General features: G+C 40.6%; 1 long non-coding RNA gene across 1 annotated transcript in view; it reads right to left on the reverse strand.

The window, feature by feature from the left end:
• Window positions 1–78, reverse strand: part of LOC148154934 (uncharacterized) — a 2,160-nt gene extending 2,082 nt beyond the window's left edge. The window contains exon 1 of the long non-coding RNA XR_015765588.1: window positions 1–78. This exon is cut by the window's left edge and continues 80 nt beyond it. This is a non-coding gene — a long non-coding RNA (uncharacterized LOC148154934).
• Window positions 79–593: the final 515 nt, after the last annotated feature.

The raw sequence follows: 593 nt of genomic DNA on the forward strand, positions 1-593 counted from the left end.
TTATTCCACTAAACGAACCACGTACAACTCCCTTTACATCCCCCATCTTCCCATTTCTGACGCTGGATCTTCAATATCCTCTAGTTTGAAATAGCAGGCAGCTACAAACTTAGCCACTACTTAGCTGTAGTGGCTAAGTTTTGGCTACAGTCCGCTGTCGCCTTGATATCAGCAGGAAAATTAAAAAACTAAGCACAGGATGGTACTGGCTAATTACTGGAAACAACGGCACACCACAAAACTCAGTTGTTGAACCAGCAGCTCGCAGATATTTTAAGTTTTGCGTCTTTTTCATGGTACAGATCTTGCAGCTTCGGCCAAGAACAATAGGAGCAAGCAGGACCCGGAACCAATCTATGTGGAATAAATTCAAACGGAAATACGTCACCACCTCTCGTAGCATATACCCCATTTTGTAGTTTTCGGTGTACTTCTAAATCTGCTCCTTAGTCGCATCTTTTCGGGGTTGATACTGCCTCTAGTGGCGTGGGGGTGGTACAACTAATATAAGTACATTACTAAATCAGAATACCGCAAAGTCTTTATTATTTATTATTAATTTTTCATTCTATTAAGAATGTAGAGCTAATTAA

The sequence above is a fragment of the Poecilia mexicana genome, unplaced genomic scaffold, assembly GCF_051168715.1.
Source record: "Poecilia mexicana isolate PSO_F unplaced genomic scaffold, ASM5116871v1 scaffold_16, whole genome shotgun sequence".
NCBI classification, from domain to species: domain Eukaryota; kingdom Metazoa; phylum Chordata; class Actinopteri; order Cyprinodontiformes; family Poeciliidae; genus Poecilia; species Poecilia mexicana.